This window comes from Pelophylax lessonae, assembly GCF_965119305.1.
Source record: "Pelophylax lessonae genome assembly, chromosome: 4".
NCBI classification, from domain to species: Eukaryota; Metazoa; Chordata; class Amphibia; order Anura; family Ranidae; genus Pelophylax; species Pelophylax lessonae.
Window position 1 is genome coordinate 538,829,104 of NC_138771.1, and position 23,874 is coordinate 538,852,977.

General features: G+C 43.8%; 1 protein-coding gene across 1 annotated transcript in view; it reads left to right on the plus strand.

Moving 5' to 3' along the window:
* Window positions 1–559: 559 nt before the first annotated feature.
* The window catches only part of RASSF2 (Ras association domain family member 2), a 112,976-nt gene continuing 89,661 nt past the window's right edge, over window positions 560–23,874 (plus strand). The window contains exon 1 of the mRNA XM_082257185.1: window positions 560–591. The gene's annotated coding sequence lies outside the window, so the exon portion shown is untranslated. The remainder of the gene's footprint in view (window positions 592–23,874) is intronic.

Genomic DNA, 23,874 nt, shown 5'->3' on the forward strand with positions numbered 1-23,874 from the left:
CTTTGCCCACTGATGGGGTGGCCCTAGCTCTCCTCTGCCCACTGATGGGGTGGCCCTAGCTCTCCTCTGCCCACTGATGGGGTGGCCCTAGCTATCCTCTGCCCACTGATGGGGTGGCCCTAGCTATCCTCTGCTCACTGATGGGGTGGCCTTAGCTCTCCTCTATTTTCCTGGGGCACGCAGCATATCAGGCATGGTCTGTATATCACTTAGCAACTTTCCCACGTCCCTTGAAGTGTGACAAAGGCTGTCCTCCCCCTCCTCCTCCCATCTTCTCCTCTCCCATGCACCAGTATTTGAAAACTGCTTTCTCAGACAGATGCTGCTGGCAGCACCCCCCCTCCCTTTCTTAGCATTGTCTGAAAGGGTGTACGCCTAACTCAGGCCCAGCCAGCCAATCGCAGCCAGGCCAAGACACCAGAGCCAGCTGTTATTGGTGGGTGGGAAGGGACACTGAGCCATCTATCACAGTGTGAATGTAGATTGCTCCAGCATACACAGACTTCCCTTTATTGATGGGGAGAGGGAGAGCCGGGACCCCAGGCACATAGATATACATACACACAGGTTACGCTTTGCCAGAGGGACAAGGTAAGCCAACCACCCCCATGTGTCCATCCAGCAGCAAGCCCAGCACTATTTTATTTGTCAGTTTTGTTTATCATTTTCCATTGTTGCTTCTTTTATTTTTATTTGTTTTCATTAGACCCTGACACGTCGTTTTTGTTACCCAGCAAAACTGTACGTAGAGAACGCAAACGCAACAGCCGCCAGGCCCTGCGGACTTGTAAAAGTTGGGCGCTTCGACCTCTTTCACAATCTGCAAGCTGGCCGGGCGACAAGGGTTAAACTTCACTCGTTGGCTCGCTAGGCGATCTTTCTTTGGCATACATGTCAAATGCCTTATGAGGAGTTACACGGGCGGTAAAGCTACTTCCGCTGTACTAATGCTTCAATTCATAAAGTTCTCAATGTGCCTTGTGTATGCAGTATTGGCATGTCCGTGTCCGCCATGGTATATGATGGCGATATTTCTCTGTAATAGTGAACATATGCCTGGCCTTGACTAGGCAGGTGTTTAGGCATAGGTGTGCGCAGCCTATTCCATTAGGGTGTGCACCCCAAAGCTCAAACACATATGTGCATATGTATATATACTGACGGTGTCAGTAGAGCAATGGACAGTGTCAGTAGGGCAGAGATTGGTGTCAGTAGCTTTTATTTTAATTTTTTTATTTTTGACAATTTTATTTGTTTTATTAATTACTTTTTTTTTTGTACAATTTTTAGGAGCCCTGTTAGGGGGCTTTGGTAAAATATCAGGGTTCTAAACAGGGGAAATCTGCACCACACAGGGTGATTAGGGTGTGCCCAGGCACACCTGGCACACCCTGTGCGCACGTCCTATGTGTTTTAGGTACTACTGCACTAATGATTTAGTACATACACTTTCTCAGCATCAATGTGCCTTGTGTATGCAGTATTGGCATGTCCGTGTCCGCCATGGTATTTGATGGCGATATTTTCTCTGTAATGTTGAACAACATATGCCTGGCCTTGTATAGGAAGCTGTTCATGTACTATTGCGTTAGTGTATACACTTCTCAGAGTCAATGTGCCTTGTGCATGCATCAATGACGTGTCAGTGTCCGCTGTGGTATATGGTGGTGATATTCCTCTGTAATAGTGAATATATGCCCACGTTTGCATAGGCAGGTGTTTTATGTACTATAGTACTTCTGATTCAGTGCATACACTTCTCAGCATCAATATGCCCTCATCATTGACCTGTCAGTATGTGCCATGGTATGTGATGGCGATATTCCTCATTAATAGTGAATATATGCCTGAACTTGTATAGGCAGGTATTCATGGACTATTGTACTAATGCAGCAATGCATAAACTTCTCAGCGACAAAGTGCCTTGTGCATGGCAATGTCTGCCTTGTATAAGATGGCAATATTCCATTTGTAATAATGAAACGTAATCCTGAGCTTGTATAGGCAGGTGTTCCTGGTGTATATTCTACATCTATACATAGAGGGGGCCCAGCCAGGCTACTATGATTCCACTTAATAGTCTCATTTTTAGTTGTAGAAGAGTCATAGTAACAATTATGTGACCCATTATACGTGGTACTTTAATTGTGACTATCTTTATGGTAAAGCTGACTTTAGGTATATGGCACATATGAGTATAGTTTGGCAGGGGTGGGGGGTGTTTTTAACTGAACCCTCCTTATAAAACCTGCAGCTGAAAGTAAAACTGAAGGCAAAGCTTTTTCTTTTTTGGATAGAGTAAGGTAGAGTTATAAATGTCCCATTGGGGAGATTTCCCCTCACTTCCTGTTCATAGCTACAACTGGAAGTTAGAGGGAATCCCAGTTAGTTTACCTCCCAATGTTCCCAGATAGGAAAGAGAAATCCTTCTGTACAAAGTGTGTAGGGAGAGAACACACCCTCTGCTATCCACACACTTACATGGACCATGTAGAACTAATAGGCATAAATTGCTTATCCAGGGGACTGAACAAAAAAAAGATCAATGGATGTCCCCATCCATACAAACGAGGTGGATGAAGGAATCCCTCCAACAGGGACATTGTATACTGACAGCAGGACTCTCTGGTGTCGGAATACACTGATCAGCAGCTGCAGCCACTGATTGACAAGAGGTGTCCAATAATTCCAATCAAACACAAGTCACATGGTCCCTAACCCAGGGTGACCAGACATCCCCAGACACTGACTGAGGACACTGTCCCCGGATTGGATTTAAACAGTCAGTGCAGAATAAAAAAAAAAAAATTCTGAATTGCACCCCCCCTCCCCTTCGCACCGGTGCGCCTACAATCTTAGGGGGTGTATTTTTTCCCCATTATCTGTGCCCCTATCTAATGGTCATGTGCTGGTCAGAGCGAAGGGACCATTCCTTCAGTTTCGGGTGCATGCTCATTCCGCTCCTGCTCGCATATTCTTCTGCCTGGGCTCAAGTCCCGGGCAGCCACCTGCCTGCCTATCACCTTACCTTCCCCGGTGGAGCAATCTTCCTCCGCTCCCCACACAGTGTTAGCCAGGACCTGGGGAGAGAGACTTCAGAAGCTAGGTTGGCGGCGGTGGTGAGAGGCAGAGAGAGGCAGCTAAGCTCAGCTGACAGTGTCCAGCAGCAGGAACAGAGGGGAAGCGGATCCCATCGGGGGGATGCCATAGCCTTCAAGGCTTCAACACAGGTGTGCTTTGGGGGTGTCTGTGAATAGACTACATTGCACTGTGTCTGTCACCCTGGCATCATGGATGGTATGATAACTCACAGGCAGTAGGCACTCTATCATGGCTCTGGCTGGCAGTGCAATGTCACAGTATGTCACATAACATGGCTGCTTGGTGCTAATTTTGACAACTTATTGGTCATAAATTTAAAAAAATAAAATAAAAATAAAGCAGCACCCAGCAGCCATGTTATGTGACACACTTTGACAGTGCACTGCCAGCCAGAGCCATGATAGTGCCTGCTGCCTGTGAGTTGTCATAATGCTGATTATCTTAACCAGTTGCCAACTGCCCCATAGCAGATTTACTGCTACAGGGCGGTCGTGCTGAACAGTATCGTGTGTGTGTGTGTGTGTGTGTGTGTGTGTGTACATACATACATACATACATACATACATACATACATACATACACACATATATATATTCCTGCATTTCTGGGTATTAAAGCTAATCAGCGGGTCCAGCAGACTTGATGTCCGCTGACACCTACCGATCGTTCTGTACACAGGCAGAATGGCCATCTGCCTATGTAAACAAGGCAGATCGCCATTTGTTGGTATGGAAGACCTTGATTCTGTGTTCATGCAAAGCAGGGACAGGGATCTTTGCCTTCCCTTAGTAAAAGCACCTTCCCTTCCTGTGAGAAAACACTTGGTAGGCACACATTTAACCCTTTGATTGCCCTAGATGTTTACCCCTTCCCAGCCAGTGTCATTAGTACAGTGAGAATGCATATTTTTAGCACTGGTCACTGTATTGGTGTCAGTGGTCCAATTTGTCCACCGCGATATCGCAGTCCCACAATAAGTCGCTGATTGCCGCCATTACTAGTAAAAAAAAAATGTCCCTGTATTTCATTTTAAAAATCTGGTCACTTTTTTTCAGTTTTGGATAGCGTGCAGTCCGTTTTTATTGCAGTCTTTGCCCCTGTAAAGGTGATTTACCCTCTTGATTTGTCTTGTTTACATTATCATCGAAAGGGAAATTTCCCACATTTTGGGTTATCCCCAGAAAAGTGGGGAAATCTTCAATGGGTACACTAGTTCTGGTGACCTCGGGGTCCCCAAGGAATTCCCTTGATTTGCAGGGATTTCCTCTCACTTCCTGTTTAGCTATGAGACTTGAAGTGAAGCAAAATCTCCCCAATGGGAATCCTGACAGGGGTTATAACTTACTCTAGCCAAAAAAAAAAAAAAAAAGTTTGCCTATAATTAAGCTTTATTAAAGTAGAACACTTTTGGTAGTTCAAGTAGTTGTACAGGCATAGTTTGTTTTTCTTACCTGCTCTGATTTTGCACAGAATGGCCCCTTACCTCCTTTTCTGCCAGCACTATCTGCGGCCTGAGTGCTCCCTCAGCAATCTGTGTGTTATGGGGGCAGTTGTGCACTCAAGCTGGGCTAGGTGCATCCATAGACACACACAGCACAGCTCAGGTTCCCCCCCCCCTTACAGGATATTGATTGATAGCAGCAGGGACCAGCTGAGAGATATGCTGGTAGTCACCAAAACTAGACAACCAGAATTGGAAGATTTTCCCTCTATTCCTGTCCTAGTTATCATTCAAAATTTGAGATTTTCTTTTACTTTCACTTTCTATGATAACCGTAAATATGAAAAATGGAAAGAATGAATCCTCAACGGAGGCACCAACTTCAATAAAAACCTGAAAGGTGTTCTAATCCCTCTCTACTCAATCCAAAACTAAAAAGGTTTTACCTAAAGGAAAAACATATTAGTTGTTCACAGCAATCAATCCCGTGACAGTTTTCATGTTTCCACCAGAACAAGAAAAATAGCGCATCCAATTCAACTGGATGTTGTAAATACCCTGAAAACTCTTTGCTGCATTTGGGAAGTCTAAAGGACTTTGTGCGTGTTTTCTTTCCCAGGGAAGTCTTTCTGCTTCCAACTTTGTAAAAATAAAAGCCATCGGCTATGGGTAAAAGTTAAGTTCTTTTTTTTTTTTTTTTTTTTACTCTAAGGGCTCTTTCACATGGTCCGCCTCCGTAGGCGGATTCGTGCTGCTCAGCGGGGATCGATCCGCTGAGCCAGCAGATGACAGCTCCGTCTCCGCTTGCAGTGCGGAGAGGGAGGTGTCACAGCCCCCGCTGCTCTCTATGGGGGATCGGATGAGAGCGGACCGCCTGTTTGCTCTCATCCGATCCCTGAACAGACCATGGAAAAATAGGGTTTCCATCCATCCGTCCAGATTTCACGGACAGGATCAGATATGGATGGCTGCGGGTGTCAGCGGAGGTGTCTCCGCTGACATCCGCTGCCCCATAGAGCTGCATGGAGGATCCGATCAGATCCGCCTAAAAAACCGACAGGCGGATCTGATCGGATCGCCCGTGTGAAAGAGCCCTAAATCAACTGCAGATTCTGTTGCACTTTACGTAGTATGTACACCATGCCTCAACGAAGCTGCCAACAATATACTGTAAACCGTTAGGAGGAAGTTGCCAAACAGGTTGGCAGATGAAAAATAGTTGTGAAGTGACCTTATCAGTGTGCTGCAGCTCATTCGTTGACCAATTAGCAAGCTGGGGGTGTGTTCAGCTATTGCTGTAATTGCAGTGTAAAGCTGGCCATACATGGACCCAAAATCTGGCCAGTTCAGCACGGACTGGCCAAATTTCGATCCATGTGTGGCCACTGCAGTTGGAACAGAAGTCAGTCTATTGCTTGACTTCTGTTCAACCGCGCTGCCCAATAAAAGCCACTCAATCAGCGCTCCCCACTGTCAGAATACAATAGTGCAACAAGGAGGATTCCCCCATCCACCTTGAGTGTGTGGTTGAAAAAAAAAAAAACGGACCCATGTATGTCCAGCTGAAGTCTAATATCTGGTAGGGATTCTTGGATCACAAGACTGGCTGTAGAGAGCTACAATTCCTTTTGACAAGTAAAAAAATGCCCAATTTATATATATCAACTGCACTAAGGATTTATGGGGTGAATTTTGGCTAAATTGATTTGACCACAAAATTGCACTTCTTGCAATAAAGTTTGTTGGGAAGTGCGCATTTACACTGTAGTCCCCCAATCCTGTCCTCCAGATTACATGCTCCATAATTCCAAGTGCAACCATGCACATATGCCTTGCTTAGTTCTCTCTGGATGGCTGTGCACATTGGCTTGAAGTCTCTCCCTTGGGGGCATACACAAAAAGGGTGGCTCTTTAGGATCCTGCAGGTCAATGGAGACCCCTGAAAACAGGAAACCTCGGGCAGCAATCTTTGGAACCGAAAGAAGATTGGGTTGCTTTTAAATAAGAATATTCAGTTCCTGAATGGATAGAGTGCATGTAGTACTTTGTTCTATCTTCCTTGGTGCCTTGTAACCCTAGCTGTGATGTTCCCATTCCCTTGTTGGCTCGTGGCTGTCCAACACCACAGCAAGCAAGGAGACGGCTGCAATCATAGCTAGTGCTTGTCTCCAGCTCCCAGCAGTTGTCCGAGGCAAGCACTGGCCCAAGGAATGCAAACAAAGCCATCAAAGAAGTAGGAGGGGATCAGAAAGTGTTGCATCTACATCTATGTATCTATGGGCAGCTTAAGTCCTTATTGGCGCACTGTCCACACAGCCCCTTACAACATAGAGCTTTGAATGACCCTCAATTATGGAGCTCAGAAGATGAGACATGGAGTGGTGGGGGCTTTAAACAGCCATTCTCAACCTTTTTTACCCCAGAGAAACCATTTAAGGTCTCGTGGATATCCCATATTAAAATCATATCTGAATCTCGCGTACATTAGCGTGATCAGTAAATTATAGACGTAATTAATATAAAGACATGTGGCATATGCTGTTTGACACCCAAGGTAGAGCATTGCTCCACACCCACTGCTCTGCAGGATAAAATATTTTTTTGTAATTATCACAAACTTAATATGAAATGAAAAATAATGTCAGAAGTTTCTCAGACCATCACTCACAAGGGTAATGTGACATAGGTAATTGAGGAAATGCTTCCTTGCATTGGTTTTCAGTGAAGGGCCCAGTTACATTGGTGATAAGTGGAGAAAAGTGATCCTTTACATGTGGTCAGTAAGCGATGTCTTCTCGCATCTATACTCCGAGAGAGGAGAATGCCCCTTACATTGAAGAAAAGTTGAAATAATAAGCTATTCCCCTGGGGGTCAGTGGGAAGAATGCCATCATCGGGCAGCTAAAAAAAGGTCACAGGTGTCATACCGCTTGCTCTTCCAACTGACATTGGTCCTGAAACTATACAGGTACCATCAAATGAGAGGTCAATCAGCCACTGTTCCAGGAACCCCTAGTAACCTTTGGAGTCTGGAGGAACCCTGGCAGTCCACAGAGCCCTGGTTAAATATGGCTGCCCTATAATGTAGTTCCTCCTCTATTTCCTGGGTCCTCTAGTTGTACAGGGCCCATGTGAGGAGGCACAGGCTGTAGAGGAAATATGTCCTCCTGAAACCACTAGTAGAAAGGGAAGTGAAAACAAGGCAGATAACAGAAAACAGATCCGTAGATGTTTGTACTAACAGGATTCATTGTGGTTTTAAACTTCTCTTTTTCTTCCATTGCGCACCGCTTGCACACCAAACTATTTCATACAATGGTGTTTCTTGTGATTTTGCTTTTATTGTATCATACCTTTTCTCTTTCAAACCATGCTGTAAAGCAGATAATTCTGTATTGCTGTGTCTTTAGAATAAAATATTAAACATTACTCTGCTGCTGTATAAAGTATATTGTGAAGCATCATATGAGCTGTGTAACTGGTAAAATAGGCTTTTGCTCCTTCCCTTTCCTAAGCTCATTCTTCTTCTGCCGCTGCATGTAAAGTCATACGTTTATTTTAGTCTGTTTTTAACCCTTCTGACTCCCTAGTGTAGATAATATCATTATTACTGTATGTGTGAACCACAGCAGTGATGGGATAGGTTTTGAACAGAGGACGTTCCTTGATCACAAATGTTACTATACCAACAGTATGTTACTATTACTTTAAGACAAGAGATTGCGTACAAAAAAAAGCCATTTGATATCACACAGGTGTCATCTGTTCAGTGAAAAAAAAAAAAAAAACTGGTGAGAACAGATATAGAATGCATCAGTTAACTTTAGTTTGCACATCTGTCTTCAGTTCAGTTTACAACAGTCTACATCCGTTTTTGCAACAATTTAAGTTATTGCAGAAAACAATAAGAGGTGGAGGGAGAAAAGAAGGAGCATTCATCTAAGTGTATCACTTTAATAAAATTAAAAACATACCGGATGTAAAAATATTGCACTCACAAAGGTGGGATAATGCTGGCAGATGTAGCAATATCAATAAGAGGTGACAGTTGTACTAGCAATATCAATAAGAGGTGACAGTTGTACTAGCAATACCAATAAGAGGTGACAGTTGTACTAGCAATACCAATAAGAGGTGACAGTTGTACTAGCAATACCAATAAGAGGTGACAGTTGTACTAGCAATACCAATAAGAGGTGACCGTTGTACAAACAAAAAAATGTTTCTTGCCTAAAAATGGACATAAGAAGAACGGATGTAAATAGACAGCATCTGTTTACATCTATTCCATTTCAACAGATCTGGACATTGGCTGTTCCATTTAAAAATTGGAACTGAATGGACGCGGTTGTATACAGATGATTCATAGAACATTAATTACTGTCCATTTTTCATTGTTCAAGCAGATGAAAAAACAAATAGATGGAACTCCTACGTTAAAGGTTACCAAAGCCAAAACTTTTTTTTTTATTTTGGATTGAGTATTCATGGTCAAAACCTCTGTCAGAATTTTTGTTTTGCTGTTTTGTCCCATTGAGAAGATTTGCCTTCACTTTCCCTTTCTGTTCATACAGTATTAACTATTTGACCTCTGGAAGATTTACCCCCCCCCCCTTTCATGACCAGGCCATTTTTTGCGATACAGCACTGCGTTACTTTAACTGATATTAGCATGATCATGCAACACTACCCAAATAAAGTTTGAATTTTTTTCCCCCACAAAAGCAGAAAAAACAAAAACAGAGCTTTCTTTTGGTAGTACTTGATCACCACTATTTTTATGTTTTTGCGCTATAACAAAGACCAAAAACTTTGAAAAAAAATATATTTTTTACTTTTTGATATAAAACACATTAAAAAAAAATTGAAAATTTCTTCATAAATTCAGGTAAATATGTATCCTGCTACATAATTTTGATAAAAAAAAAATCCTTTAAAGTGTATTTTCATTGGTTTGCGAAAAAGTTAGTGTCTACAAACTATGGGATATATACTGGAACTTTTTTTTTGATGCTAGTAATGGCGGCGACCCGCAACTTAAAGTGTGACTGCGATATTGCAGCACACAATCTGACATTAACTGACACTTTGTGGGAACCAGTGACACTAATACAGTGATCGGTGATAAAAATATGCATGGTTGGTCATTGTACTAATGACACTGGCTGGGAAGGGGTTGAACATCTAGGGCAATCAAAGGATTAAATGTGTGCCTAGCCAGTGATTTTGCATACTGTGTGTGGTGTTTTTACTAAAGGATGTGATGGATTATTTTTCCCTGACAAAAAAAGACAATCAATCACATTCCCACTGTCAGGACAGAGCTCTGCCTTGTTTACTTAGGCAAAGCTTCATCCAGCCTCTCTTTGGCGATCGGCGGGTGCGGGCGGACTTTCATTGGCCGGCACCCACTGATCGGCTGTAAAACATCACAGCAGAAGCGGCGCGCTGGCGGCTTCAGTCCCCTACCTGGAAGTGCAGAATACGTGTGTGTGTGTGAATATACGTGATTCTTCACAGAACAGCCGCTGTGTAACAGTAAATCTGCTATAGGGCGGTCGTTCAATGGATAAAGAGAAATACCAGGTATGACTATTTTATACATAGTTACATTTTATTTAAGTATTACCGGTACTTATAAAGCGCTGTCAATTTACGCAGCTCTTCACAAATATAGGTGTTGTTTTGTTTTTTATATTTACATTCACATCAGTCCCTACCCTTGAGGAGCTTACAATCTAAGGTCCCTAACTCACATTTATACATACACATACTAGGGCCAATGTAGACAGGAGCCAATTAACCTACTAGCATGTATTTGGAGAGTGGAAGGAGACCACGCAGGCACAGGGAGAACATGCACACTCCAGGCAGGTAGTGTAGTTGTTGGCACAAATGTAACTATACAGTATCTCACAAAGTAAGTACACCCCTCACGTTTTTGTAAATATTTTATTATATCTTTTCATGTGACAACACTGAAGAAATGACACTTTGCTACAATGTAGTGAGTGTACAGCTTGTATAACAGTGTACATTTGCTGTCCCCTCAAAATAAATCAACACACAGCCAATAATTTCTAAACTGCTGGCAACAAAACTGAGTACATCCCTAAGTTAAAATGTCCAAATTGGGCCCAGTTAGCCTTTTTCCCTCCCCAGTGTCATGTGACTCGTTAGTGTTACAAGATCTCAGGTGTCAATGGGGAGCAGGTGTGTTAAATTTGGTGTTGTCGCTCTCACTCTCTCATACTGGTCACTGGAAGTTCAACATGGCACCTCATGGCACAGAACTCTCTGAGGATCTGAAAAAAAAAAGTGTTGCTCTACATAAAGATGGCCTAGGCTATAAGAAGTTTGCCAAGACCCTGAAACTGAGCTGCACCATGGTGGTCAAGACCATACAGCGGTTTAACAGGACAGGTTCCACTCAGAACAGGCCTTGTCATTGTCTACCAAAGAAGTTGAGTGCACGTGCTCAGCGTCCTATCCAGAGGATGTCTTTGGGAAATAGATGTATGAGTGTTGCCAGTATTGCTGCAGACGTTGAAGGGGTGGGGGGTCAGCCTGTCAGTGCTCAGACCATAAACCGCACACTGCATCAAATTGCTCTGCATGGCTGTCGTCCCAGAATGAAGCCTCTTCTAAAGATGATGCACAAGAAAGCCAGCAAAAAGTTTGTTGAAGACAAGCAGACTAAGGACATGGATTACTGGAACCATGTCCTGTGGTCTGATGAGACCAAGATAAACTTATTTGGTTCAGTTGGTGTCAATCGTGTGTGATGGTAACCAGATGAGGAGTACAAAGACAAGTGTGTCTTACCTACAGTCAAGCATGGTGGTGGGAGTGTCATGATCTGGGGCTGCATGAGTGCTGCTGGCACTGGGGAGCTACAGTTCATTGAGGGGACCAGGAATGCCAACATGTACTGTGACATACTGAAGCAGAGCATGATCCCCTCCCTTCAGAGACTGGGCTGCAGGGCAGAATACCAACATGATAATGACCCCAAACTCACTTCCAAGATGACCACTGCCTTGCTAAAGAAGGTAAAGGTGATGGACTGGCCAAGCATGTCTCTAGACCTAAACCCTATTGAGCATCTGTGGGGCATCTTCAAACACAAAGGTGCATGTCCGTTTGGGACTTGGCGCATGCTCAGAAACGCGTCTTACACCAAGCTTCCTGTTGACGTTGCCGCATCTCCTCCTTCACCTCCACATCGCAGGCATTGTTCGGGATGCCGATCAACACTGGAGATAGCCGACACCCTTCTCCTGTGGCGGACGGCTGAACTTTGCATTGTCCCATGTGTGGATGGATGGCACCATCTAGAGGAGCGTTATCTATCCATTGATGTTACAGCCCTTATATCGTGGCTTTTTTGTGAGTTGCTGCAGTTGATGTTTTATACATTTTAATAAATATTGTCTGCTCTTAGAGTGCTTTTCTTTGTGTTTCTATAACACAGAATATTGACACTTTGGGCCCAGTTTTGACATTTTTTACTTAGGGGTGTACTCACTTTTGTTGCCAGCGGTTTAGACATTAATGGCTGTGTGAAGTTATTTGGAGGGGACAGCAAATTTACACTGCTATACAAGCTGTACACTCACTACTTTAAATTGTAGCAAAGTGTCATTTCTTCAGTGTTGTCACACGAAAAGATATAATAAAATATTTACAAACATGTGAGGGGTGTACTCACTTTTGTGAGATACTGTATATGTGTGGGTACTTAACCATACCTGGCCAATGCCACTGGAAGCTGACTGCTCAGCATGGGCACCATTCAGGGAATACTTTGCATTTTTCTGAATGAGTGCAAAGCGCTCTCTAATTATACGAGATGGAACGGTGATGTCACGCTCTTCACTTCGTTCAATCAGACATTAATTTGCATTTGTTCAGAAACTCCAAAGCATTGTCTGAATGGCGTCAATGTTAAGTAATTAACCTTCTAGCTTCACCATGCAACAGTGCGGCAGCTCCCCACGGAACCCAGAAGGAAGTGGGGATCACTGGAGTAGCAGTGTGCTTACTTCAGTGATTTCCAGCTTCTAGGGGAATCGGCCAGGTATGGTATATACTGTACATGGTTACATGGGTCCAAGCTGGACCCAAGTAACTATAAAATATCCATACCTGTGTAGCGCTACCCCCATAGAAGCCGCTGTTGATTGGGTCTATTTCCCCCATACAGCGCCCGCAGCCAGGCACACCGTATTTTCCGTATTCTTCCTCCGGCTGAACAAATAGCCTAGGGGTTTTGTTTTTGGTGTTTTTATTTAGGGAATGATGAATTTGGATAGGGATGGGAGCATAGGGTACCCCCAAAACTGTAGGAACTTTGTACAAAATTGAGGACTGCTAAGTTTTTGGCTGCTCTGTAGCAGGCTGCAATGTGTATTGCGGTGAGAGTGGTAGTAGTTGTAGAAATCGTAGTAGCACTGCACCTGGCTGCACTAACTTCTGGTTATCTTCCATAACTCCTGGCTGCACCTGCTCCTGACTTGTGAGGTATTACACTCCAATGTCACTTCTCTTTTAAAGATGGCTGGATTAAAGCGGAAGTAAAGCTTCCTCTGTAACTTGTACCTATAGGTAAGGCTTACCTATAGGTACTGTAAATATCTCCTAAACATGCAACGTTTAGGAGATAATTACTTTGCATGCAGCCCGTGACAGCACGGTCGCATGCGCTGTGAAGGAACAGCCACCCATGCTGTTCCTTCAGAGCCCTGTGCCATAAACGTTGGCTTCTGTGCGCATGCGCGGGAGTTACATTATCGTGGCTCCGGCCAATCCGATGGCCGGAGGACGCAAACCCAGAAGGAAGACAGGTTAACATGTCGGCTGTGTAAGTGTTGTGCAGGCGGTGCTCCGGGGGCTTCATTTTAAGGTAAGTATTTCATAATAAGCTAGTATGCAATGCATACTAGCTCATTATGCCTTTTGCCTTTTTCAGGTTTTTTTTTTTTTTATTTTTTTTTTTTTTGGGAGGTTTACAACCTCTTTAAGTACTCACTCATTCCCACATATGGAGCTTCCTGACTCCAGATGTTCTGTCTCTCTCCTCCACACTGACTCAGGCTGACTTCTGTTCTGGTGGGTCCTCGGCTAAGCCTAGCTGAGACCTTAAAACTGAACTGGATTCCTGAGGTTCCTCTCCCTCTTCTCCTCTCTGCCCCAGGGGCAAAGACCCCAGCACAGGGGGTCACCTCCAGATGGCTGGACCCTGGACTCTGCTCTCACACTCACACCCGGTGGGGGGTGCAGTTTTTCGCGGGTGATTTGTTGGGGCAATGGCTGGTGATAGCGCTTCAATCATCATGACGCCATGGCTGATATGGTGTCAGGATGATTGAAGGGCATTATTTCTATTAGTACATCGTAATGTAAAATAAAATAGTTCAACTCACCATAATGCAGAATCAGTGGGAGCCCTGAATGTGATACCTGCCACCGTCACCTGCCACCGGATGCAGCTTGTCACTCTCCACCCTCGCCTGCCACCAGATGCAGCTTGTCACTCTCCACCGTCACCTGCCACCAAATGCAACTTGTCGACTGCCAACAGATGCAGCTTATCACCTGCCACCGTTGCCAACAAATGCAGCTTGTCACTTGCCACGTTGCCCGCCACCAGATGCAGCTTGTCACTTGCCTTCATCGCCTGCCTCCAGATGCGGCATGTCACTTGCCACATCCCTGCCTCCAGATGCGGCATGTCACTTGCCACATCCCTGCCTCCAGATGCAGCGTGTCACTCGCCATGTTGCCTGCCACCAGATGCGGCTTTTCACTTGCCACATCGCCTGCCTCCCGATGCAGCTTGTCACATGCCTGTTTGCCTGCCTCCAGATGCGGATTTTCACTTGCCACGTTGCCTGGCACCAGATGCGGATTGTCACTTGCCACGTCGCCTGCCACCAGATGCGGATTGTCACTTGCCACGTCGCCTGCCACCAGATGCGGATTGTCACTTGTGGCTGTGAGAACAGACAACTAGCAAACTAGGAGGGTTCTACATCTGGAACACTTTAATTGATATGAGATGCCACCAAAGGAAGGGAAATCTTGCGTTAGTTGTCAGCAAAGGTGCTCCCATCCGAAGAATTTCCTCTATTCCTGCTCCGGTGACCACTCCAAATTTTAGATTTTCCCTAACTTTCAGACCTGGTGACAATGATCACTGGAAAATAAAAAAAAGAGGGGGAATCTACTCAACAGGGATGTTTGCAGAAGTAAATACCAGATGGGGCTATGATCCTTCAATAGTGTATCCAAAACAAAAAATGCCAGCTTTAAATATACTTAGCATTCAGTATCATTTGCAGAATACAATAGATTACAATAACTCAATTAAAGGACTCGGTTTTAAATAAAAACGAGATAATGCTACAAAGAATGTGTTACAATAGACAGGAGTTGCATGTTCTGGGCCTGTCACCTTCATCCATCTTCATTGCTCAGTGAGTCACTGACCTGGAACAAACAAGGGCATATTGGGTATCGGATATGATGTACTTGTTCAGTTGTTTATTCTGAATAGTGAAGTGAGGATGACAGCCCCAGAATATGTCCAACGTGACAGTCCTTGTATTTCTATCCCAAAGCTAGCAGATGACACAACTAAAATCATCCAAACATCACTTCTGCTTTCCTTTGCACTTGGACAGCAACATACAGCGTACAGTATGCATACTCAAACCCCGACGGGTTATTTTTTGCTGTTTGTGTACAATTTTAAGGAAATTTCCCTGCACTTCCTGTCCTAAATACACCAACAGGAACTTGGTGGAAATCTCCCCTATTATGCCCGGTTCACACATATGCGATGCAGGAACCCTGCAAATCCACTGCTGGTTCCAGAATCGCATTCAACTCACAGACAGTTCACACTGCCATATGTGAATCGCTGGGGGTGTCAATACAAAGTTAACGACACCAGCAAAAGAAAGGGGCGCACCAACCTAGTGCATTACCACTAAAAATATTTATTAAAATAGTAAAAGATAAACATTATACTCACAAACCAGATGTGAATATAGTATATATCAACATAGGGTACTATGTGATGCTGGATGGCATGCTGTGCACCGCATGAAAACCGCTGTGGCTAGGCTGACACGTTTCGAGGGCGATACCACTTCCTCAGAGCCAAGGAATGCTGCTGAACCACACACTGGGCTGCCTGGGGGCTAAATGGAAGCAAACTTCATGTCCTCCTGTCCCGCCCCAGAAGGGGGGGGCAAAGGTCGGTGGGCGGGGGATGGAAGGTGTGCCCCCCCAGGGGCAACGCCGTCCACCCACTCCCCAAATGACAACCCAGGTTGTGGCAGCAGCATTTGGACAGAACAGCTAACAAACACTCAATTTGGAAAAAGCACACATACAACAGGTAAATGCATAAAAAACATGAATAAAACATATCATGTATGTTGTATGTGTGTTTTTTCCAAAATTAAGTGTTTTTCCAATGACCATGGTTCCTAGGACAAACCGTAGTGATTCTCAATACGGGACACAGACGGTAAAATAAAAAAAATTGACATTGGGTGCATCCTTCCCCACTCTATTTATAATATATACAAATATATAAAAAATGGAGATGCATGCTAGAGAAATGTGGCCAAAATCAAAATTTTTGTGTAGATAGCAAAGGCACTGACACAGAAAAGTATACAACTGTCTTCTTTCAGACTTGTGCAACTGCTTACCGCCCTCTGAAAAGTGATCCTCTGTCTATTGCTCTTCAGAGGGATATATAGCAACAGGTGTTACAGGAGACTCTACAGCTGCCTGAACTTAATAGGCAAGTTTGACAGACAGTGCGACCTGTCAAACTCTGCATTCCAAGTTAAAATTGCTGTGGCCGTGGAGCAAAGCATCATGGGCTCAGCATGTACATAGCCCTGTCCAGCTTTATTATAATCTGAGTGGACAGGTGCTCACTGTAGTCTATAGAGACCGAAATGTGTGACTCTGCACCAAAGAAGCTCCATGGCTTTTTTGAGCTTCAAATGACAAGCTTCCGGTGACTCGAAGCTCAGGTGTGAATGGGCACCATTGAATATAATGGGAATCTTGATGAGCATTGAGAAACACTCTTTAGATCGTTCAGGTTTGAACACAGGGCAGTTAGAATGGTGCAAAATGCAGCTCTGTAATCATAACGTATTACTGCCCCCTTGAGGACTGCTAAATTCTTCACCTTTTTGGGTCCCACTGGGTTACCGTTAGCAACTACATGCACAAACTTAACACTTTAAATTCTGGCTTAGTCAATGATCAGTCTGGGGGTTGGGGTTGTTTTTTTTTGTTTTATTTTAAATAGGGATAGGAGAAGGGATAAAGTGGGATACTCCAGAATTGGACTATTCACAGTTGATGAGGACTCCTATCTGAGGATGCAGCCAAGCTGCAGATTCACATTGCCACTAGATGAATTTAAGGTAAAGTCTCTGTCATGAAACTTGATTGAGCAATTATCTTCAGGGTACTCACCTAGCATCCCCTTTCATTCCACCAGCTGACACCCGTCCTCTGACTACTCTATTCCTGGGTGGCCCCCTCACAGGTCAGGCCCTCAGACACAATCCCCTGTACTCACGATACTGTTTTTCCAGGTTCTCCAGTGTCTCAAACTCCTCTAGTCAGCTCTCCTGGACCTCTGGGTTCAGCTCCTTCCTTCTGGTTCACCAGGCCGACTGCCTGTGATCACATGCCACCAATGCAGAGGAGACAGCTGTCACCCTCCCTCCGGGACTCTGCTCACCAGCCAAAGACCCCGAGCACATGTGCTCCTGGCTTTTATACCACACCCCACAATGCACCGAGACAGCAGTCTGTGCCAATCACTGGGGCTGTATCAAAGCCTGTGTACTCATTGGTCCGGTTTCCTTCACTGTGCAATATGCCTTCCTATTTGACCGGTGTGAAACACCCCCCTAGACCAGAACACCTAAGCACCATGAGCAGACCTAACTCGCAGATCCTGCTCCCTGTTAAGCACAGAGCAATATAGAATTTCCCTGCTGCTCCTCTGGTAGGCAGACAGAGCCAAAAACTATACTCACTCTATAGCACCTACCTAGGAGGGTGCTACAATAAATACACAATTAAATGTATTTTCTTCTAAGGCAAACAGTTGTAAGTAGCTGCATTTGCCTTGGTATCAGCCTCCTGCAGTCCCTATACAGCAGAGCTCAGACAGGGAGAAGAAGCAGCACACAGAGGCAATTGGGTGCATTGCAGTGCAAGGAGCCATACTGATAAGAGGAAAGTGCAAAGTGACAGAGGTGTCAGTTGATTTGGTGTTGTGCTTCTCCATTCACAAGGTGGGGTTGAGGGAGTAGTAAACGTTTAAAACTGCAGCAAAGAAGTCACAGCATAAATGACACTTTTCCTTCAGTGTAAGTACCGTCATTGTAGGGAATCTGTACTACTGTAATAAATTAAATAAACCCAGGCTTTGTATCCTAAAGTGTTACTAAACCCAGGACCCTGCATTCACTATATCTGGTCCCCCACAGTACACAGAACATGGAAATGCAATTATTTTAGTAAATATAAACTGCTAAATGCATTTTCTCATCAGCAGTATATAGCAGTCTTGTGACTTCTATCAGTGTCTGGGTAAAGCTTGTAGGAGGAGTTTTCATTCTGCTTTGACTGTTTTATGAGGCTACAAGACCCCTGACCCTCTTTCTGCACAGTACTGATTGGCCCTGTGCTGATCACAAGCACCCTCCCAAGAAGAAAAATCCACACCAAACTGAGCATGTGCAGAGTGACTCCAAACATTCTGTCTTATCAGGCGATGGATTGGGGACAGTGGGAGAAGGGGAGGATCAGAGAAGACAGGATCAAACAGCCTTTTTACACAATGTGCAGGATTACCTCTTAGGTTCCACAGTGAGTATAACAAGCATGCTTTACTGCAAATACAGACTGGTTTTACTGTTGTGGGTTTAGTAACACTTTAAGTATGACATGGCTTGATCCCCCTGATCCCAACTGTGGATTAGGTATTTTTCCACTTTTTGGAGCAACTGAACCCTATTTACTCACCTCTAAAGCTGTCATGTTTTTTTTTTTTTTATGGCGTCAATATACATGGTCAGCAAGTAAATGAGCCAAGAAATGATGCCATATTTTACAGTGGATAGCCAGTACTGAAATTTTAGCCAAACAGTTGCCTAAAGTGGTACCAAATCAGGGTAATGGCTGCTTGAAATCAAGAGGCTCTGAGCAGGTTTAATGTTTTTATGCATTTGCAGCCTATTTAATGAGAGACTTGTAAGTACCAATCCCTCGTGTGTTCTTGTGTTTTAACCACTTCAGCCCCAGAAGGTTTAACCCCCTTAATGACCAGGGCATTTTTTTTGCGATACGGCACTGCATTGCTTTAACTGACGATTGTGATGATGTACCCAAATAAAATCGATGTCCTTTTTTTTTCAACAAATAGAGCTCTCTTTTGCGTGAAAGTTATAGCGTCTACAAACTATGGCATATTTTTATGGCATTTTGTATTTATTTATTTTTAACTAGTAATTTGTGGAGATTAGTGATTTTTTTTTTTTTTTTTTTTGCGGGACTGTGACATTGCTGCGGACAAATTGGACACCTAAGTGACACCTTTTTGGGAACTAGTGACATTACAGCGATCAGTGCTAAAAATATGCACTGTTACTGTACTAATGACACTGGCAGAGAAGGCATTAACATCAGGGGAGATCAAAGGGTTAAGTGTGCTTCTAGCTGGTGCTTGCTGACTGTGTGGGGGATGGTCTGACTGGATAAAGACCAAGGTCGGTGTTCCTGCTTGGCAAGCATACAAGATCTCCATCATCTTCCCTGTCAGAATGGCGATCTGCCTTGTGTGTACATAGTCAGATCGCTGTTCTGCCTCTCTGGGGAACGATCGCGGGTGGCCGGCGAACATCAGGTCGGCCGGACCCGCTGATCGGCATCCCCGGTGTCCAATCAGTGCGCGATCGCGCCTCCGGTGGTCCGCGCGCCACATAGTGGCTTTTGCACGAAATGACATACAGGTATTGGATTTTGCGCAATAGAGCTAGCCTTCCGCTGTAAATATGCAGCAGGCAGTCGGCAAGTGGTTAATGACTGAGTTGCTCTGAAAACAGATGTTTTAGTACTAATAGATATACATAGCTGCCAACATTTAAAAAAAAATTCCAGGGACACTTTGCAGCACAGCTATCAATTACTTACCACACCCACTTCCCTGAAGTTCCGCCCACTCTACATAATTAATCTCCGCCTACTTATCAGATTATAGAGTCTACTCAATAAAGAGAGAATTACAGGAAATTAAAAAGGGAATTTCAAATTTAAGGCCACAGTAGCAGAGTTGGAATAATTCTCCCATTCAGCTTCACTACTTCTGCGTAACATTTATGGGCCGCCTGATTAACAGGCGCTACTAGGGACAATATAAATTACCTGGGACAGGCTCCTATTTGCAGGGACTGTCCCAGGAAAAAAGGGACAGTTGGCAAGTATAGATATAGGGGAAGAAAGTATTATCGTTTATTATTATTATTAATCTTCTTATTCTTATTATTATTATTATTTTATAGGATTATTATTATTATATAGGATTTATTTAGCGCCAAAAGTTTGCTCAGCATTTCAGGGATCATAGAATTTTGATGGAATGATGGTCTATTAAAGAGAACTATAGGCAACATTTTTTAAAAATTTTGGGTACTGCAAGAAAGGGTTATAACCCCTGTCAGATTTTTTTTTTTTTGCCATCTGTGTCCGATTGCAGAGATTTTGCATCACTTCCTGTCTTATAGCTAAAACAGGAAGTGAGGGAAAATCCCTGCAAATTGGGGAATTCCTTGGGGACCCCCAGGTCACCATAACTAGTGAACCCATTGGAAGATTTCCACTCGATTACTTTTCTGGGGACAACCCAAAATTTGGGATTTTCTTTTACTTTCACTTTCAATGATAATTGTAAACAGGACAAATAGAGAGGGAATCTCCGTAACTGGGACACAGACAGCAATAAAAACTGACAAGGGTTCTAATCCCTCTCCACTCTATTCAAAACCGAAAAAAAAACGTTTTTTTCCTTTAGTTATCCTTTAACCACTTGCCGACCGCCGCCCGACTATATACGGCGGCGGTCAGCCCCTCCCAGGCAAAGTGACGTACCGGTACGTCACTAGCCTGGGAGCGAATAGGGGGCGAGCGCGCGCCACTGGAGGCGCGCTCCCGCCCCCGCTCGTACCCGAAGAAGCCGGCGCGTGTGACAGGCGGACCCGATGTCCGCCAGTCACTCACGATCGTCGGGTGGAGAGGGAGAAAGGCAGGCGGCTAATGTAAACAAAGCCGCCTGTCATTCTCCCCTGTGTAAAAGCACTGATCACTCGGTCCTGCTATGTAGGACCGTAGATCTGTGCTGTTACACACACAGCCACATCCAATCACAGTAAGAAACACGCCCCTAGGGACGCACTTAACCCCTCCCTCTCCAATAAAGTTAACCCCTTCCATCCCAGTGTCATTTTTATAGTAACAGTGCATATGTATAGCACTGATTACTGTAGTAATGTCACTGGTACCCCCAAAAGTGTCAAAAATGTCAGTCAAGGGTCCGATCTGTCCGCCGCAATGTCGCAGTCCCGCAAAAAAATCGCAGATCGCCGCCATTACTCGTTAAAAAAAAAAACAATAAAAATCTTTCCCTTAGTAAACGCAATAACTTTTGCGCAAGCCAATCAAAATACGCTTTTTGCGATTTTTTTTTTTTTTTTTTTTTTTTTTTTTACCAAACATATGTAGCAGAAAACAAATTGGCCTAAAATGTTAAAAAATTTTGATTTTTTTTTACATTTTTTTGGGGGGGAATTTCATATAAAAAAATGTGAAAAATATTGTTATTTTTGCAAAATTGTCGCTCTTTTTTTGTTTATAGCGCATGATCAAAAAATCGCACAGGTGATCAAATACCACCAAAAGAAAGCTCTGTTTGTGGGGGAAAAAAAGGACGTCAAATTCGTTTAGGTACAGCATCGCACGACCGCGCAATTGTCCGTTAAAATCACGCAGTGCCGAATCGCAAAATAGGCCCTGGTCAGGAAGGGGGTAAAATCTTCCGGGGCTTAAGTGGTTAAGTAACAGATGAGGACTGAAGCTCTGATGCTAATCCTGCTCTAGCTGCACTATATAAATGAGTGGAATCTATTGCATAGAAAAATGACTGTTTGGATTCACGTTTAGCAGCACGTTGTACACAAATGCTAATACGAGTTACTCATCCCTCCCTGTCACCGGCCTTTGTCAATTGCACCCCCATCAGCTTGCAGGAGAGGAAGCTCTGTGACTTTAGGAAGGAAGTGACTCTCCTGTCACACGCCTTGATGACAGGCCAGATCTATAGCAGCATGTCTGAAAACAGGAAGACCAATACAATTTCAAAAGGAATACAAAGTAAGCGTACTGTAACTACTGTCCTACTGCACCTCTACAACTGGCGCTTCAGCGCATGGCTCTCCTGTGCTTGTGAAACTTCAGCTCGCTTTGCCAATCTTCTGAAGACTTAAGGCCCGTACACACGTACCGATCGTCGGCATACAAACGTCGGTGGACGAAGGATCTGCCGATTGTACGCGTGTTAGTATGGTGCCTCCGACAGATGTCTGCGCACAATCCGCGGACAAAAGTCTTTCGTGCAAACATGAAAATATTTGTATGCCGACACCAGAACGGACGATTGTTCGCCTGTCAGTACACAATTCGGCCGACAGACCGCAGATTTGCAAGACTGGGCATGCTCAGAAAATAGAAAACACAGGGAAAGTTAACCATTACATGACATCACTTCTGCAGTCGGCGGACAAAATTCTTGTGCTGTCCTTGTGCTGTCTTTGCACTTTTCAGCAGACACCGACATCCCGGGGAGAAAAGAGGAACATTTGTAAGCCGACCATCGGTACGTGTGTACGGGGCTTTACCGAAAAACAATATTTATACCCCATCACATGCTGTCATCTTGCATTTCTTGTGTGGCTCCAGGGATAGTAAATTCTTGTCAGAATTCTCACTTCTGCCCAAACCCCTTGGAGTGTACACAACCAAAAGATGATGAATAAAATAAATGGTGGTTCCAGAGATTGGCACCTTGGCAGAAGCCTTGTTAGAAGAGAAGCAAACCTAAACTGCCGCATGGCTTTCTTAAGTCAGCAGTTGCTGGAATGCACACATACCTGAAAATGAAATGTCAGTTTTATCTTTTTAAAGACCAAAGAATATTAACCAGTTCCCATCCAGTCCCATTCTGACATTTCTCTCCCACATGTTTAAAAATCTAGTATTTTTTTAAATTTATTTTTTGCTAGAAAATTACTTAGAACCCCCAAACATTGCTCTTTTTTCTAGAGACCCTAGAGAATAAAAATGGTAGCTGTTGCAATTTTTTATGTTGCACGGTATTTGTGCATCTTTTTTCTTTTAATGCAATTTTTTGGGAAAAAATACACATTGATGAATTTTAATCCAAAAAACACATTGTATCCTGTAACCCATTTTTAAATTTATTTTTATGTAAAATGTTAAAGATGTTACACAGAGTCAATATATTTGTCGCAGTTTAAAATTGTGCACGCCCATGGAATGGCGCCAAACTACGGTACAGTTTGGAGTTTGAGAAGGTCCAGTGCTAGAATTATTGCTCTTGCTAGAACATTTGTGGCAATACCTCACATACTGTATGATATGATATATAGTCCGCTAGAGTGGTGTGATCTAGACAAACAGCTCTTACTACTAAAATAATATATATAAATATATATATATATATATATATATATATATATATATATACTAAATAACATGTATTTAATGTGCTCAAAGCCAAAAAGAAAACTTAAAAAAAGTCTGAGCCTTCTAAAAAACAAGTGAAAACGATATAGTAAACTTTAAAGTGCAAAGTCCCAAAGTAATCCTCTGTGACATCCAGTGTGAAAAGTTCTTCCTGCGGTGATTACCAGGTTCCTCCAAAGATAGACCCCACAGAATGGGGAAACACCATATGTGAGCAATAAAGTGAAGGTCCGCACTCACCAGATGTTGTTGATCCTCCTTGTCTTATGACAAAGGGATCAAAAAGAGCTTATGTGATCTCCGTGACCAAGGTGGATCCTGCAGCCGGGTCCCAAGCCGGACCCGCTTGGTGTCGCTGAAGACCACACATTGATGAGGAAGCTGGGACACACATTGCGTTACTTTGTTCTCAGGTGGAATGCATGTGGACACCAAGTGGCTTCCACTGGTCCCATTGTACA